General features: G+C 46.1%; 1 protein-coding gene and 1 pseudogene across 15 annotated transcripts in view; both read left to right on the top strand.

Moving 5' to 3' along the window:
* LOC116151746 (coiled-coil domain-containing protein 144A-like) overlaps positions 1–17,689 on the top strand; it is a 120,720-nt gene that overhangs the window by 37,326 nt on the left and 65,705 nt on the right. For all 15 annotated transcript variants that reach the window (XM_064494334.1, XM_064494326.1, XM_064494329.1 and 12 more), the window contains exon 6: positions 355–483. The gene's annotated coding sequence lies outside the window, so the exon portion shown is untranslated. The remainder of the gene's footprint in view (positions 1–354; positions 484–17,689) is intronic.
* Positions 527–16,893, top strand: LOC135323037 (cerebral cavernous malformations protein 2 homolog; annotated as a pseudogene).

The raw sequence follows: 17,689 nt of genomic DNA, 5'->3' as shown, positions 1-17,689 counted from the left end.
CTGAATGTTAAAACTCATAGGCAACGAACGGCTCTGTTATTCCTCATATTCTTGTGTAACTTCTGTTCTCTGAGGAATGATCTGTCTCTTAAGACAGGTTAAGATGGAGTAAGATAGAGGCAAGAAATATGTGGGGAGAAAAATCAATGATTATTTTACAAATACTCCCTACCAGATTTCTTAATACCCTGTGGAAAATGCTGGTTTAAAGAAGGGAGGGTTAACAACTCATGAAGAAGAGTAGGTGCATGGTAGGAATGCTGTCTTGAGTCTTGAGTATCGTGTGTGGTCGATGACGGTCACAGCCCTCAGTAAGAGATGAGTAACTCATTGTCTTTGTGGTCATTCGTGCAGCCCTCCCCGACATGGACTCATGACAAGCATCTTGCTGTTGGGAGCTCTTCCTCCACCATATGAAGGCAGCCGGGCTTGCTTGCTGAAGAGGTGGGGATCTGCCTAGAGCCAGCACCAAGCAACAGACACGTGAGTCGGCTCCAGCTGCGCTGCCCGTTGGCTGCAGGTGCAGAAGTGACTTTAGTTGAGATGCAGACTGCCCTGATGCGCCTCCACCAAGGGGTTAATATGGGCCATAAGCAGATAAAGCGGTTATCTAACTCATTTTTATTAAATGAATATAAACATAGAGAATAGAGGAGGAAGAAAAGTGAAACAGTATGTGAGGAATAAAGATAGAAGAGAGGAAGGGTCAAAGGTGATCATGGCCATTTTTGTTCTTCAGGGACTTCGAGAATTGTGGACAGGCATGTGCGCAGACCCGTGGTAGATGAGCACTTGGCCTCGTACTGTCCTTGTGGGTTTGTGTAAATGACTGCCACTGTCATTCACGTTGATTCCAGGAGTTGTTCTATTGTCACTGATGAATTCAAAAACAGTTATCTGGACTCCTCCCCCAGCCACAGCATCCTCACAGCAACTGCCCAGAATCCTCCCCTCCTTCCTGCCCTTCTCACTCAAAGTCAACCGCTTTTCCCACTCCCTTCCTGCCGCCTTCTTTCTTCCTTCCAGGAGTTTCTAAAGTCAGTCACCTTTGTTCCTTCTATTCCAGCATTCTCCAGTTACGCTGCACCAGTCCCATACAAGATTCTCTCCCTCTGCCCCCTTTCTCTCCCCCATCTCTCTCTTAGATGCAGACTCTTCACCCTGGAGTGTAGAGTGACTTGCCCAAGGCCACAGACCCAGTAAGAGGTGGAGTTGCCACCCAGCTCCCAGGAGAGCACAGCCTCTGGGTGGGATGCCCCATTGCAGATTCCAGGCAGCAGGGTCAGAAGAGAGAGCTCAGCCCTCTTTCCACATTAACGGGGGAGCTGGACAGATTCTTTCCATTCCCTTCGTGATCTGTAAAATCTGAAACCATTTCCTGTTTTTGGCTTGAATCTCAGACCATCGGTGCTATCTGAGAGGGAGTACAGAGAACATTGGGGGAGCCCCTGCTCCCTGCCCCCTTCTCCCTGGTAATGAAGTGCTTGATTCAGTAGGTGGCACTGAGGTGCATGCGCTGAGCTTGAGGGATGAGGAAAATGCCCTCTCTCCTCCATTCTAGTGTTTTCCTTCACTAATAAGTTAGACCTTGGGTGGGTCTTTGAACCCCTGGGTGCTTTCAGCTTCCTTTTGTGTAAAACAGAGATATGCATATCTGCCTTTCCAGCTCTGCAGGATTCTGCTAAGGATCAAATCGTGTAACGCACACGATGATGCTCTGGAGTACACAGAAGCTCTTCATTTTGTATTTCTAGGTATATTTATATTCATTAGGTTTAAAAACTAAAATGAATAAATTCCTCTAAGGGCACAGAAGAAGGACTCTTTGTGTCTTAACTGACTGTTTATCCTTAAGGATAACCATTTATTTGTTTCAAGGAAAAGACCTGGCTCTCAGTAAAGATGTTCATGCCTTTTCAGGACATGAAATGTGCTTTGGATGTGCTTTGTTTAAATTTCACCCCAGGGAACCCAGCTCAGTAAACACTTTCTATGTGTAGGCCGGCAGCACCCACAATCAAGGCAGTGAGACTTAACCTAACCTTCAGAATGAAAGTATACATAGAACCCTGATTAAATAAGTGTTATTTCCCTGCTGAGAATCTTGGTTGGGGCTCAGTTCTTACTGTAACGTGTTATGCAAATACTATAGAGAGCATGGGTAAGTCTCCTCTGTAGCAAACCGTGTCTTTGATTACAGCAACACAGGGCTGGGAATCAAAGATTTGGGTTCTAGTCACTGTTCTGCCAGGGACTCACAGTGCGACCTTGAGAGAGTGACTCAATCTTCCAGAGCCTCAAAGTCTTCATCTTGTACGAGGGACATGAAGGGCTTGCCCCCTTTGGCTGCCCCTCCCCCACCACAGAGTCCAGATTTTTGAAAACATCTACTAATCTACATTTATTCCCTGATAATTAATTCATTTCCCCAAGTCTAAAAATCAAAGACATTTGTAACTGGTAGCCAGAGATTCTGACCAGACTTACATAATCAAAGTTAACACACTGAGCTGAGATCATTTCAGCTGGAAGCAGAGGAGTGTGACGTTTAGTTTGTCATGAAGCTTCATGGTGGGTGGGGGTGGGGGTGTTGGGCTTTTTGCAATATTGACAATAACTCACCAAGTCCTGTCACTGCCTGTGCCCAACCCCAAAGGTCTGTATAAAGGGGAATCACCCAAGTGCCCACTCCGGGTTTTCATCCAGCTCTAGGAATCTCAGATGCGTTTATCCTGGGGATTTAGGAAAGCACACCACCTCCAGCATCCCTGGCCTCAGGATGCTTCCATTCTAGTGAAAGGGGAGACAGACAAAAAACCCCAAAATAGTAGGTGACCCATAAGGTATCTTAGAAGTTGATAAGTGCTTCTGAAAGAAACAGCAGAGGAAGGGGGTGAGGAGTGGTGGGGCAAGGCTGCAGGTGATGGTCAGGGTAACATCTGAACAAAGGCTCAAAGGAAGTGAGAAAGCAAGGCACGCATAACTAGAAGGGAAACAGCATTTCAAGCTGAGACAACAGTAGATGCAAAGGCCCTGGGGTGGAACATGTCTAGCATGCTCAGAGACCAGCAAGAATGCCAGAGGTGGGAGCAGAGTGAACCTGGCAGGTAGTCAGAGATAAGCTCAGCAAGGTGAGGAGAGCCGCTCTTGTAGGACTATGGGCCAGTGTGAGAGCTTGGCTGTTACTCTGAGTCATGCAGGAGCCATGGAAGTGTAATAGGGAAGAACAAATCTGATTCCATGTTGGGTCTTTTTCTTTTACTTTAACCTTTCAAAAAAACTGTGATATGCATACAAATTTGAGAAATAGAAAGCTGAACAAGATGAATTCATTTTCTTTACTTCTGAGAGTATTTAATATGCTGACGCTAATGCTTCCAATAGGGTGAGTTTAATGTGCAGAGTTTGCTAAACATCTGGGGCATGGAGCCCTATTCATCCCCTAGAGTAACACCTCTCCTTGAGAAACCTCGATCCAGACCGCAGGAACAGTCTTAGGACTACAACGCAGTAATTATCATTAAAAGCAGGAACATTTTCTATCCAAAATGGATTGTTTGCTGTTCTTGCCTGGAGACAGATGAATAGATGAGATAGTATTACTACTTTTAGACAACAGTTAAGTGGTTCTTTCCATTTAGATTAAATTCAGTCAATGAGTTTCTGAGCTACAACTATGTTGCAGACCCAACTGTCTGGTTTAGATACCATTTGCATCTTCAGGAAGTTCTCAGAATTCCAAGCAGGAGACAAAACACATGGGAACCCTTATTTGCCATAAGTTTTGATAAATGCATTTCCCAATATATCTACAAAGATGATAGGAGAGGAGAGTTTAGGGAAAGAAAATAGCAGAGAAGATGGAAATAGGGCAGGTCTTAGAGCCAGCAAACGTGGGTTTGCGTTTTACTTTGCCATTGCAGATGTGCGACGTCTGGGGAGGTTGTATAGCTACTCCAAGCTCATAATGTGGATTAAATATCACTGCAACTCAGGGTTGCTTGGGAGGGTTAAAGGTCATAAATGCATGCCCAAGCTGGCTTGTTGTAGGTGCTTAGTCAGTGGTGGCTTAACCAATTCTGTTGATGGCAATAACAAATGAACACAGCTATGCCAATGACATTCCTGCCTGGAGAATATAATAAGGTTGGTTCCAGAAAACTTATTGAGAGGTATTGATATTTAATTTGCTCCCAAAATAATGGCTGTGAAGATAAATAAGAAGGTCAATTCAGAGGGCAAGGGAAGGAAATCGCACTGGGGCTTTTGGCATGAGTTAATGCCCGGCTAGGTTGTGAAGACTCTTACTCAGAAAGATAAGTTGAAATAGCTGATGCATACTTTGGGGGTCCCACTGATGGTTTTGAAAGTAGTGGCATAGTCAAGTTCTATAAAGATGCACTGGGACGACCCTCTCTTGCTGAGGTGTAGACTGAGCTCTCCACACCTGCTGACCACTCAAGAGCTGGTGATGAGTCTCGCTGCCCTGTGTATGGCCCACTGAGCTTTAAATTTGTCTACAGCCCACATTTGGTGATTCTGGGCCCAGATCCACTCTAGCTGCTTCCCTATACTTAAGAAAAAATGTTGTCACATTGTGCTGTCCAGAATTTAAAGTTCATTGGAGACCATTAATTCAAGAGTTCCACATCAATTTGATTCTCATCTCTTGCCATTTAAAAATATTTTTTTCTGATCAACTTACAATAAACACACATACACACACACAAGCACGCACATACACATGATTCAGATGTTTTCTGTGCCGAGTGATAATAGTCAAGGTCCCGCCAGCAATGTCAAGGTGGGCTGCTAGACTAACACGTTCTTAAGCAGGTCTCAGATTAAATCTTATCCCACAGGCTTTGGGAAGTATCCTAAATTCTTATTGCTAGATCAGTGATTAGTACAGCGACAGCTCAATGCCATTTCTTGTTTTGTATTTTATTTCTTTTAATTTTATTTTACTTTAGTACAGAGCTTCATATATTTGTTCAAGTGAAATTGTTTGAGCAAGTATGCTACTATTTATCCATTTGGACTAGGATTTCCCTGATAATTCACAGCTGACACAAAATGTAGAAATTGAATCCTGATGTGCATGTGACCGCACCTGTCATCCATAATCCTGATTTAAAATTTTTGTGTTTTTCAAAACGTTCACATTGGGTTGAATTTATGACGTGAAAAATAAAAATTTAACTCCATAGATACCATAATCTGTTTTACGTGGTAGGATTCCACATTAAATTTTAGTTGGAAAGAAAGGAAATTTTCTGCTGTAAAAGGAAAGTAGAGAAAACCATTGCCCTAGACCATACTTCTTTTCTGATATGTGTGACTGAAAGTTTCCCACTGTGGAAAAGCAGTGAGGGAGAGGTGATAATGGCCGAGTCTGTGCATAACAGCGCAGACTCCACACGTGAAGGAGGAGGAAGTCAAAGGGTCAGTTACTTCACTGTCGAATACCTGAATGCATGACAATTTGTTCTCTGTGTATTGAAGGAGAGAATTTGATTTTTCCTATTGTTGCTGCCCTAAACCTTATGACTCTGTATTTTACCAGTGACACTAATCAAGAGAAGAGGAAGATGTGCCTAGTTTATTTTAACACACACCCACACACTCACACACATGCACCCACACAACTTCAGATCAAAAGCAGCCTAAATGTGCTTTTATGTGATAGGACCACGGATGCACTGAGAGGACCACACAGGGGCAGGAACAGTTGTCTTGGTTCATGCATGTCTTGGTTCATGCATGATGCACATCAGAAGTAAATAATATTGCAGCAAGCTGTTTCCTCCTGGAAAGTGACATTCACAGGTCTCAGTAGGTGAGGATTTCTTCCTGGCTTCATGCAGCTTGGATGAATGAAGGCTGGCTTTCCAGTCTCCAGCAATGGTATTTAAGACAAAGCTAACGATGCTTGAGAGATTTTTCAAGCACTGTCACCATTTTAGAGCCAAGTTGGAAAATATCCAAGTTACTCTTCCCATTATACAGATGAAGAAGAGAAGTTGTGCAGACCTCAGTGATGACTGCTTGTCTGCAGTGGCACAGGAGTGGAAAGACAGAAAATCAATTTTCAGGTCTGCACCCATTAGTGATTGCTTTTGAATGAGTTATTAACGCCACTGAGCTTTAATTTCTTTATCTGAAACATGGGGTTGAAATACCTGGTGACTGATGATCACCTAGAAAGACAGCAAGTGCAGTGACAATGATTGAACTCTACAGAGAGTCAAGGGCACAGGTGGAATTAGAAAAACACGCACTTCCTTCCCGATATCCTCCCCTTTCTCATATTTCCAGGCTGAAAAATATCACGAGTGCGCAGTGTTGTCTGTGAGGATTAAAGGATATAAATTCCTATGTAAGCTGGCAAGTGGTAGATACTTAATAAATGGTGGTCAATGATGTTCTACTGGTGGAAATATTATATGAACAAAGCAACCCCAACACTATTTCTTACTATCTGGTACAGGCCTGTGAGGGATACCATGTAATGTGACATCTCATTCCTTCACCAGACAGGAAGCTCCTTGCTGGATGCTAGGTGTGAAGTTCTGGGGCAGAACAGGGTTCAGTGTTAAACCTCCTTCTCAAGACTGGGCGGGAATGTCCAAAGCTTGTGACAAAGGTGGGGTCTGAGCCAGACTTTGAGGGAGAGGAGAGAGTAGGGTGAACAGCAGGAAAGGAGAAGGCACTTTGGGGAAATGATGGATCCCTGGAGATAAAGAGATGACTTTGTGATGGGGCATAGGGAAGATTCTGAAGTGGCCACAGAGAAGGGCAAGTGCCCAGGAGAAGAGGACATGGGGGATGTCCCAGCACATGTGGAGAGCCCTTAGAACCCAGCTGGGGACTTAGGCTTCATTTTATAGGAAGCAGGGGACCCCAAGATGATTCCTGAGCAGAGAATTGTCATGATGGAAAAGAGTCTGGTAGACAGTAGAGAGAAAGCATTCTGGATGGCTTGGAGAATAGAGACTAAAACCAGAGAGGCTAGTGAGTGAGTAGTTGCATTTCAGGAACACGGTGATGGAGACATGGACCAGAGCACCTGCAGCTACTGTAAGGAGGAACAAGAGACGTAGATGCTGTGGGAAGGAAAGTGAGAGTTTCAAACACTGTGCAGTGGAAGGGACGTCCCGTGTAATGAGGTCATGTCTTTTGTTGGTCCAGGAACATGGCACAGAGGAAAGGAAGCTGGAAATGCCATCAGAATTGCAATCGATTTATGCAAATGTGTAATTTCCCCTTTGTCTTCCCAAAAGGGAAGGCTTATAATTTGCACAAAGGTGTTATTAATATCTAGAGCTTGGGAAAACAAAAGCAATGTTTAAACTTCAGACTTTTAAGCCTTCCAGTTTGCACTGCTCTCTGCCTTACTAAATTCACCGCACTGGGGACTGATGTTCTGCAAGCCTTTCTCTCCACTCACTTTTCCTCTTGATAAAACATTAAATCAGTGCATTTCCCACCCCATCACTACCCCTCCCTTCTCCTGTCTATAAAGAGTTTTTTCTGGTAACTGAAATTCTGTTTAAATATGATAGAGTTCTCAAGGGAGCAATGGCTGCAGTTATGGTATTTCAAATCGTTAGATTTTGAGACTTTAAGTGGTTAAATAGGTGCCTGTTTATAATTCAAAATGCTTTCATCGTGTGGGCGTGGGGCAGAGGCAGACGGAGGGCAGATTCACTGGGGGGTGAGGAGGGCTTAGCCTGGGCTCTCGCTGGAGGCTGTGCTGGCGGCTCCAGTTAAATCTAAATGCGCATCTAGGAACTTGTGAATGGCAAGTGTGTTTGTTGCTTACTCATCCGAGCCATATTTTGTATTTTTGGCCCCCTTTGCTGGTGCTGTTGGAATGGTTAGTGTGTGAGTACGCGTGTGGGCTATGTATGGGAATTACAGGGGCATGGGAACTACATTTGGGCAAGAATATTCCAGGTCAGTGTTTCTCAAACTTCTTTTTTCACCATAAACCCCCACCTCCCACCCCCTGAGGCCTCTTCGACATTTTTTTCCTAATTTCCCCCTATTACTAAATTTCAGTATCAAAGACATGCAGTATATTAGTTTACGTACTTAGTGTATATCTATACTTTAGCCATAAAAAGAGTAATCATTTCTGCTTTCCCAACCAGTTTTCTCTCCCTAGGAGAGAGATCTTCCCTGTAGAGTGTGTATGTTTCATTGGAGTAGAAACTGTTACGTGTCTCCATCATGTGCTGTATTGATGGTAACTACAAAGAGATGAATAAACTCAGAGGGGCAGTGGGTTGAATAGTGTCCCCAGAAGGATATGCCTCCATTCTCATCCCAGAACCATTGACTGTTACCTTATTACCAAAGGTTGTCTTTTTTACCAAACACCAATTCTTTAACCAAATTACATTTGCTAGTAAAATTAAACTAAGACTCCAGGGATAAGATCATCCTGGGTGGTCAGTGTTGGCCCTAAATCCAAAGACAACTGTCCTAATAACAGACACAGGGAGGAGAGACACAGACACAAGGGAGAAAGGCCCTGGAAAGATGGAGGCAGAGACTGGAGGGACGCTGCTGCAAGCCAAGGGGTGCTCGGGGCCTCTAGAAGGGATGCGTCAGGCTACTGGGAAACCTTCTCCCCTCCGGGTTTTAGAAGGAGCCCAGTCCTGCTGACACCTGAACTTCAGGCTTCTGGTCTCCAGGACTAAGAGGGAGGACATTTCTGTTGTTTTAAGCTACTCAATTGGTGGTAACTTGTTACAGCGGTCCCAGGACCGTTGTAACAAATTATATAGGGGAGCATGGTCAACTGTCCATCAGAGAGTATGAGGAAATCTCTAGAGGACATGGCTTTTGAGCTGGATCTAGACGAGTAGGAGTTAGGCAGGTAAAGAAGAGGAAGAGGATTTAGCAGAAAGAACAGGACATGGAAATAGATGAAAGGCAATGAGGACGTGGAGGTACTCACTTCCCGCTTCAGTTCTCCCTGACCTACACAGACATTTGAAAGACCTCTGGAGTTCAGTGCTGGACCCTTTTTAGTCTCTGTTTATTGTATACACTGAAGTGAGCTCATCCTTTTCACAGAGTCCTTCTACATGTTGGTGACTCCCAGATGTTTATCTTCAGACCTGACCTGCCCCCCGCAATGGAGACTCATACCCAACTGCCACCTGACGTCTGAATGATCTTGGTTACTGATCTCTAGTATAGACCCACTATTACTCTGAAATCTGGGTAGACAGCAGTTTATACATGTGTCCCCGCCCTGAGCGCGCAGCCCCGCCCACAGGCCACGAGAGCCAATCCTTGCGCGCTGCCCGGCCCCGCCCCGGCGCCCTCCTCTGCCGCGCCCCTCCCTCCACCCACCCAATGGTCACTTTGTCAGGTGGGCAGGCAGCAGTTGGTCGAGCGGGTGGCGGCTCTGCGGGTCTCCCCCGGGGCGCCTGCCCTGCTCCCACCCGCCAGCGGTGGCGGCTGCAGCGGTGGTGGCGGCGGCAGCAGCGGCGGCGGCGCGGTCCCTCTGCAAGGCGTGGCGTGGGCCGAGTGGCGGCCCCGGAGCTTCGTGTCTGGCATGGCGGTGGCGGGCGTGGGCCCCCAGGCGGTCCGCGGGCTGGTGCTCGACATGGGCCGCGCTCCAGCAACCTGCGATCTGGGCGAGGGCTCCCACGGCGTGCAGTGGTGAGTGTCCGCCCCCGCCTGGCCTCGGCGGACGCAGCTGCACCGTGGGCCCAGCTGCGCCGTCGGGCCGGCCCCGAGACCCCAACCCCGAGCCCGCCCCATCCCAGCTGGGCTGCCCCGCTGTCCGTGCGCCGCGGGTGTCGGGGGGAGGGGCCGGGCCGCTCGGACTGCGGCGCTGCTCCCGGCGCTTCCCTGGCGGCGCTGGCTGGGCACGGGGAGGGGGCGCGGGGGGTGGGGTGGAGGCCGGGAGCCTGGCACCCAGGGACCCCCCAGAATGGGAACAAGGCTCCCCAGCCTCGTGTGCTGGCTGAAATTTGAAAGGAAATTGGAAATTTGAGACCCAGCAAGGTTACTTAATTTGCCTACAAATACCCAACTAGGAAGTGGTAGAGCATCTCTGTCTGGTTCCTTAGTGATACTTAACCAAAGATCAGAGTTGAAAAAATACATGCTTTCAATAGTAGAAAATATCACACTGCAGGGGTGATTCCTTTCCTTTTACTATAGACTTTCCTGTGTTACAGCGAGTTACCTGGAAACGTGCTTCCTGCAGCCTGGGTTCATGAGTTTGTTGGCACCAAGGTATAAAAAGATTGTCATGACTAGCTTGGGCCTGTTGTGGAGATGCAAGAGGGAGGAACCAGAAACTTGGAAGGGGTGAGGGAGGTAGGGTCAAAGCAGCTTCACTTTTCTCAGAAGAGTGTTTACCTGTGTTTATCTTTCTCACTGCTCCTACGTTCTCCATCAGTTTCTTGATTTTCATTCATTTAGTAACGTTATTGAGTGTGTACCTGGCTTGTGTGCTAAGCAATAGGATTGAAGTAGTTTTTACACTTTGGTGTTTACAGCGTAACAGGAAAGTAATCCCACTTACTGAACATGGTGAGGTGCAGAGTGCTCCCTTTTCTACCCATAAAAAGTGGAGCAAAGTTTTTGTGGAGTAGTCCGGGAGGGTTTCCTGGAGGAAGTGCTGTTTAAGCTGGGACCTGGAGAATGACGTGGAGCTAGCTGAGGGAAAGGTGGGGAAGGGTGCTAAAGCGTTTGAGGCACAGCTTGTAGAAAATGGGCTGTAGAAATTGGGGAGTTTGTGATTCAGATCCAGGGCTATTTCTGATGATGTTGCAGGGACAGGAAGAGCAGTTAGTTTCAGGTATAGATGTAACCAGGAACTAAAAACTAGACCAAGGCAGCTACTCCCCTTCCTCTTTACATTTACGTAATCTTGTTGCAGCCCGCATCTCTGCACAGCTGTTTTTTTTTTTTTTTCTGTGTTCACTTTTGCCATATCCCCATGCACTTGGCAGAAGAGAGCTGACCCTAGCTGCCCAGAGGTGTGTGTCTTCAGAGCACTCTGACTCCTGAGGGAGAGGATCTGATCCAGCTTGGGCCAGTGTCCACCGCTGGTCGTTTCAGCAGGACAGGGGCTTTGGGTGGCTTTTAGGGCTCTTCTGCCTTCCTGTCTCTGGCGGTGTGGAGGTGGCAGCCAAGCTGGGCAGCATTCTTTACAATCTCTGTAATACTGGATACATGTATAACATGTGAGTCCTGCAGCCTAACAGTAAACACCCAGGAACCCACCACCCACTGACTGACTTCAGAACGGGTTACCTGGGGCCCATGTTCTGATCCGTGGCTGGGCAGCTGTACAATAGAGCGGGTGAGAGTCTGGGCTCTGGACACCTGTCTGTGACCTGAGCTTGTTTTTCTGTCCTGTGGAGAGGGGGTAGTGATACCCACCTCAGGGCTGGGAGGATTGGATGAAACACATAGGTGAGCGCTGAGCCCTAGGCCTCGGGTTAGTGCTCTGGTCATCACTCCCTGGAAGTGAGTGGGCCTGGCGGGGCTAGGGTCTGTCACCTCAGTCTCTTGGACATCGTCCTGGAGTGCAGAGTCTGCGGAAGTGTGACTGTCAGGTTGGGGTCCCACAGTGGTGTGGGCTAGGGCAGCCCCCTCTCCTGGTGAGATTTGTCAGTTAAAGCATCTTCTCTGCCATGCTCTGGTCCTGTTCCTGGCCTCCCTGAGGGATGCTGCAGGTCCTGTTGGAGACAGACTGATAAGGAAATAGGTTACTGTGTCACTCTGTGAAAACACTGATATAAGATCATTCTGGACAGAGCCGCTGACTCCACCTGGGCTTCCCAGTTACTAATTAATTCAGCAAGTGGTGTGTGTCTGCACTGGCACACAGACTAGCTGTTTCAGCTACTTCAGTGAACAAAGCACCAGGTCCCCAGGCAGCTCTTGGTCAGTGGATGGCTGGCTTGGAGAGAGGATTAAAAAGGCTTGTTCAGGCCTTGGCTTTAGGTTCCTTCTAAAGAGTTTCCTTTCATTTCTGTTTTTTATTGCACTTACCACAGACAGGTCTAAGATACTCTTTTTTTTCCCCCAGAGTTTACTGATAAATCATTCAATTTTAAGTGACCCTCCCCATTTTTGTGCATCTGGAAAACTGAAAAAGGTGGCTTATGCACAAACCTGTTTTTAAAGTGGGTTATTCTTCTTATCATAATTAAATGAAGGTAAACCACCTCTGAGCAGTTCCTGCAGTTAGCAGATACTTTTCTTTTGTCTTATATATGCCTCCTAGAATAATTTTAGAGACTTTGAAGCCATAACATGATTGTCCCCCCTACTTAAGAATTATATAATCTGTTGTAAGACATAAAACTATGGTTGAGAAATGAAAAATGGGTGGCACATCCTAACCCAGAAAGTGAAGTTTCTTTTTTGGCCAGTCAGAGTCTTCTACACATATTCAAACTTTGTCGCTGTAGTTTGCATTTTGGGCTGGCACTGATGGATTTGTGGTTTCCAAGCCCAGGCACTCCCAGAGCCTCCTGCCTGGGTGCTGGGGGGGGCGCTGGTGGTGGCATCCAGTGCAGACTCTGAGAGTTCCCTTTGAGGTGGTCTGGAGTCACTGGGCACAGGGGGAGAGTGTGAGACTGCCACTGCTGCTGACTGTCCAGGTCCCACATCTGCAGTTTGGACTTTATTACTTCAGGTTAACGAGCTCCCTTCAGATGCTTATCCCTGTCTTTATACCATACTGGTCTTCTTTTAAATTGACCAAACAGCAAGCAGAAGGAGGCTGTCCCTTGTTCTCTGCTTTTTATTTTAAAACAGCTGTATCAACATAGTATACAATTCATAAAATTTGAATGTTCAGTTCACTGCATATTTACAGTTGTGCAATCCTCACCAAAGCCATTTTAGAACATTTTCATCATTCCAAAAAGCTTTTTATCTGGTGTTTTCTTCACCTATAATATTTTGAGATTCATCCATGTTATTGCCAGGACAAGTGGTTCTGTAGCTTTTTGTCATCAAACAGTAATTAACTGGATGGCTTCAGTAGATTATGAACATTTGGAATGTGTCCAGTTTTTGTTGTGAATAATTGCAATGAACATTCATCTCTAAGTTCTTATGTGGACATACATTTTCACTTCTTTTGGGTACACAGGGTTAGAGTTGCTGTGAGCAAGTGATGTGTGTGTGTTTTGGGGGGAAGGGATGGTAAATGATTTTATTTTAAAGCATAAGAAGACTGCAGGTTAACTTACCAAACAAACATGAATACCGTGTGCACTGGCCAGTGTGCGGGCACTGGAGCTGGGTGGAGACCAGACCTGGTCCCAGCGCTTGCAGGATTTACTCTCAGAGGGGGAGGCGGACTATCCTGCACACATGAAGCTTCAGCCACTGCTAGGTGCTGTGAAGAAAACCAGAACGTGATTAAAAGAGTAGAGAGTGGAAAGGGGAGGCCATGGGTTTTTTTCCTGTAATAAATTAAGATGTTTTAAATGCTGTGTATTTAACAATTTTTTTCAGCAATCTTAAATGTATAGAAATAGTGTAAAGAGAGTATAAAGGTTTCTCTCTGTGTCATGAGAGTGAGTTCCTGGTACAGTGCTCCGTCTCCCCAGCACACCACACACGGCACTCCTGTGGGACCGTAACACAGCCGTGCGCGTCGGGCAGGGAGCGCCAGCCGGGACTGCTTCCTGCCCTTTGGCCTCTGCTTGGCGGGCGCATGTTGCACGTAGCCCCTGTCTCCTTGGTCCCCTTCAGGCCAGAGCAGTTCCTCACACTTCCTTTGGCTTTAGTGCCTTGATACTTTGTCAGATTGATATGTTTTTAATTTTTAAAGAAACCACCAAACCATTTTCCAGAGTACCATTTTACCTTCTGTCAGCAAGTATCAGGTGTTTCAGTTCTTCACCTTCCCAACACCTCCTTTTGATTCTGTCCCATCTGGAGAGGGTGTGAGTGGTACTGCATGTGGTCTCGCTCCGCCTCTCCCTCATGACTATGACAGTAGTGTCTCTTTATGTGCTTACTGACCAGTTGTGTATCTGGTTTGGTGACATGTCCACTCATGTCTTTCACCCGTTTAAAAATCCTCATCTCTAATTTGACTACAGAGATGCAACCAATGAGGGAACTATTAATAACTGGCAAGCTGATTCATGTTAAAAGCCCAAAATTAAACCCTTGAGAAAAATGACTATTTTCTATGCTGTACAGATAAAGGTGGGACTTCCTAATACTGCTGTAGCAGAGGACTAGTTTACCTCGACGGATTAGATAATTTACACGTATTTGACTGAAGAGATTTTAAGCCAGTGGCTGGAATGAATGCTCCTGCTGCCGTGTTGTCATTGGGAACAAATGTATAGTGAGAGAATGTGGTGTTTCAGAGAGAGGGAAGTTCTTAAATAGAACTGATGAAAAGTAATTCTGGAAGAAAACAAAGCTTAGTGCAGTCTTATTTATAGAACAAGTAGTGTTAACTGAACAGCTAAAGAAAATAAAAATATATTTTTCCAGTTAATATCTAAATTGCCACTGATCACAGGTCAGGCTTGCAAAATAGAGAATAAAACCTGCAGGATTCACCTGGGTCACAAGGATTTATCCTGAGTCAGTGACTGAGGTCAGGGGGCTGCTGTTACTGTTTCAGTAGATATGGGAGAGTGTTGAGTTTGGGGCTTGTTTGAAATTTCCTTCCCTTTTCAGTCTGTCAGTGCTGAAGCCATCCTGAAGCTTGTATGTCCCTCATTGCATCATCTTTCCTCTGTTCCATGGTCGAAGAAGATGCTTTTTTTCTTTTTAAAGGATCAATATACTGCTTTCCCGAGTGTTAATTTTTACAGTAGGACCATATAGGCCTATAAAAATACCTGATGTTATGTTTCAGACCAGTGGCACACCGTTTGATAGTAGTGCTAGGTAATGTTTTCCAGCTGTTTCCAGGAATGTCCACCTCTTATTGAGCCATTCCACCTGTTTTGTATTTTGCTAATGTTTTCAAGCATCCTTTCAGGACAGCTTTGATCCCATAATATTCAAATGATGATAAAGGTGATACTTCTTAGGGGTGTTGTCAATTCTTTCTTTACTCCAAAGTGAGCTGGAAAAAAAAGACGTCTGTGAGTCTCTGTCCGCTCTGATGTACCTGCTAGAAAGAACCATTTATTTCTTGCTACTAGAAAAGTCTAAGAGAAATTAATCAGGAGAGTGCAGCCAGGCGGGCGGAGCAGGAGCCATGGCGGCCACGGGAACCTGGTGAGCATGTAGCAGCCATGGCAGGGCGTGGCTCCCAGGGCGGGCCGGGCCTCAGGGGCCTCTCACAGTGACATGGAAGAGGAGGGCTAGAAGGGCAAGAAGAGGGAGGGCTAACATCTATTTTTCAACAAGATCGGAAGTGAACAGAAGGGAATGCACAGTAACTGTTGGCAGAAGGGGAGGAACCAGAATTCCCCCAAGGAATACCTCCTCAGACTTTCCAACGGGCTGGGGATTGAGTCACCATTTAAATGAGTATTCCTAAAAGGTGAAAAGAGTAGAGACGAGAAAGCCCATGAGAAGATGACAGAGAAGTGCCCTCTGCACACTGTGGTGCTGTCCCTGCCTGAGCGCGTGGAGCCCAGCAGACTGCTGAGCGACTGTACTGAGGAGGTGAAGTACTTAGGGCAGTTAATGTCTGTAGCACGATAGCTGAATCCCTCCGGTAGGACCGAAATCCTGCGTTTCATAGACAGTGCAGAGAGCCCACTAGCTCCAGACACTTGACCCAGGAGCATGATGCTGTGATCAGCCTGTCTGCCTACAATGTCAGGCTGGCCTGGAGGGATGGGGAGGACACCATCCTCAGGGTCCCCATCCATGACATCACTGCCATGTCCTGTGTGCAGGATGTCTCACACCTGGTGATCCTGAAGACAGCCCAGGACCCCGGCATCTCCCCCAGCCAGAGTGTGTGTGCAGAAAGTTCCAGAGGCCTTGCCACAGACTCCCTGTCGGAGAGCAGAGTGGGGCCCATGGAGGCGTGCTGCCTGGTGTCCTGGCCGCAGAGAGCAAGGTCGCCACGGAAGAACTGTGCTCCCTGCTTTACAAGTCTTCCAGACTGTGTACCCAGAGTCCACCATCAACTCCCTGGACAGAACCGTATTTGATGGGGCCTCGACCCCCACCCACCACCTGTCTCTTCACAGTGATGACTCTCCCACAAAGGTGGACATGGAGCCCTATGACACAGAAGCCAGCACTTTCTCCTTCCAAGGGTGTGCACATGGAGGGCGTCTCGCCCTTGTCCTTCTGCATACAGATGGCACTGCATGCCAGGATGGTCGGCGGGAGGGAGCTGAGCACCACGGCCACTGAGCTGCTTCAGGACTACACGCTCATGCTGCGTGCCAAGCTGTCATCGCAGGAGACCCAGCAGTTTGCCTCCCTGCTGCACGAGCACCACACCAGGGCCTCGGTGCACGAGTTCTCCGTCAACCTGCAGCAGCTCCACGGGGACGGCCACCAGTTCCTGCTGCTCAGTCTGCGGCCCTTCATCCCTGAGGACAGCCAGCACTTCGAGAACTTCCCGGAGACCACTGGGTGTATCAGTTCCTCGCTTATCTTCTCAGGATTTCTGCTGCCATTCATAGAATTGGTAAATTCTTTTTTTCTAGGGAAAAAAAGGCAGCAAATGTTAGGCTCCTGGATTATAGCTAAAAATGTCCTTCTTTATTAGTTCTCTGATGCTTTACAACAGACTGAAAGTTTTTGCATCATTTTTATAGTAGTTCTCAGTGTGTTTATTGTTTAAAATTACCTGCTTCACCAATTCCTAGAAGTTGAACTCATGGCTTCCGTGTTCACTTTTGAAAATGATATCTTTGGATGAATAACTGCATTAAAATTTTGTTACAAACCCAAGTCTTCAGTCTTTTCCTTTTTTCATGGTCTGTCGTTTGTAGTGAAGGCCTGGAAATTATTTGACCAATTCCCCAAGTTGAGTGAAATGCACAGCCAGTGTTTAAAACCCCTAGCATAACAATTCTTTTGCCAAATTATCTTCAATGTCACCTTGGTCATACAAATTTCCACACGATTGTAATTTTGTTACTTATCTTTTATTCTCTTCTGTTACCCCACCCCTCTCTCTGCTACATTATTACCTCTCTCCCCTATCGTAGGATAAATACTTAAGTTTCTCTGTAGTTGTCAGTGTCATTGCTGGAGAGAGTCATTTAAATAAAATATAAATTATTTTATTAAATGTTGAAGACAAGTAGCTCTGTGAATAGGCAGCCAGAATCCATTCCACTTTGTTCTGCTTTTTTCTGGTCTACTCATGAATTCCTTCCTCTGCCCAAGGAAATAGAGAAATTCCCATGAAAGTGTCCCTGACATAACAGAAGAAAAACTGGAAAATTCACATATACGTCGACAGTAACAACACAGCCAACCAATGGACTGAAAAAAAAATCAAGAGAAATTGGAAAATACCTTAAAACAAATGAAAACAAAAAACATAAACATGCTGTACCCAAACTTATGTGATGCAATGAAGTATATGCTCAGAGAAATGTATAGTTTTAAATGCCCATATTAAAAATAAATATCTCAAATCAATTAATCAAGAAGAATAAACTAAACACAAAATGTGTAGAAGGAAGGAAATAGTCAAGGTTATAGTGGAGATAGAGAATAGAAAAACAAGAGAGAAAAT

Source organism: Camelus dromedarius, chromosome 15, assembly GCF_036321535.1.
Source record: "Camelus dromedarius isolate mCamDro1 chromosome 15, mCamDro1.pat, whole genome shotgun sequence".
Classification (NCBI taxonomy): domain Eukaryota; kingdom Metazoa; phylum Chordata; class Mammalia; order Artiodactyla; family Camelidae; genus Camelus; species Camelus dromedarius.
This window is presented reverse-complemented; position numbering and strand designations above follow the sequence as displayed.